The sequence below is a fragment of the Anneissia japonica genome, unplaced genomic scaffold (genome assembly GCF_011630105.1).
Source record: "Anneissia japonica isolate Jap-2015-1 unplaced genomic scaffold, ASM1163010v1 scaffold93_len1081246_cov171, whole genome shotgun sequence".
Lineage (NCBI taxonomy): Eukaryota > Metazoa > Echinodermata > Crinoidea > Comatulida > Comatulidae > Anneissia > Anneissia japonica.
The window spans coordinates 257,722-258,507 of record NW_022726429.1 but is presented as its reverse complement, the minus strand read 5'-3'; the positions used below and the strand labels follow the sequence as shown (position 1 = coordinate 258,507).

At 35.1% G+C, this 786-nt stretch overlaps 1 long non-coding RNA gene across 2 annotated transcripts in view; it reads right to left on the bottom strand.

The window, feature by feature from the left end:
* The window catches only part of LOC117113206, an 11,382-nt gene extending 10,812 nt beyond the window's left edge, over window positions 1–570 (bottom strand). Inside the window, exon 1 of one of the 2 annotated variants that reach the window (XR_004446160.1) lies at window positions 386–570. This is a non-coding gene — a long non-coding RNA (uncharacterized LOC117113206). The remainder of the gene's footprint in view (window positions 1–385) is intronic. The other variant, XR_004446161.1, reaches the window with a different exon arrangement.
* Window positions 571–786: the final 216 nt, after the last annotated feature.

Here is a 786-nt window from a genome sequence, read left to right as displayed (position 1 = left end):
GTATAAATGGGTACCTGGTAGGGTTACATGCCAAAATGCTAGCTGTTGCAACTTTATGGAACAGTTTGTGCTCCATAGGCGTCTAATCCAATGACCGGGGGTAGTAATGTGAAGCGCTTAGAGGCCTTGTTGGCATTAAGCGCTATATAAATATAACATATTATTATTATTATTATTATTATTAATATAGGCCTATGCCTTTATTGATATGAAATCGTTGCTAGAATCGCGAACCCAAGACATTTTGATTACCGTTCTGATAATCTACCAACTGAGGTATAAGGCAAAGTGATCACCCTTGAAGTTTAACTTACTTCTTTCCTATGGTGACGCTTCGAAATTAAAGATAATACGGTGGCTTAGATAATGTATTTGGAAATCTTACCTAATGATGACGATTATATGATGATGGTGCAGGAGCTGGGTGTTATCGGAGCGGGTCGTTATTTCTTTCTTATATAGGCCTATTGTTAACAAGCCTAATGAAATATAGATGAAGGCATAGCGTAACCGATGTCAATATAACTTCAAAGAAATAAAACAAATGGAGAAAAAACAAGGACCTGGAAATCAATACAAAGTATCAACAAAAGCTTAGATTTAAGGCGTTATGTTGTGATCCCCTTCATTTACATAAAAATAGGTCAAAAGATTGAGACCAAGAACCATATGAGCAGAAATACCAATTCTAAGTTTATTCTTATTTTAGAATCAATATTAATGAGATACAAGGTACTGCTTGTCGAATTAGTCTTACAAAAAGGATTTTGTGTTCGAACATGCGTT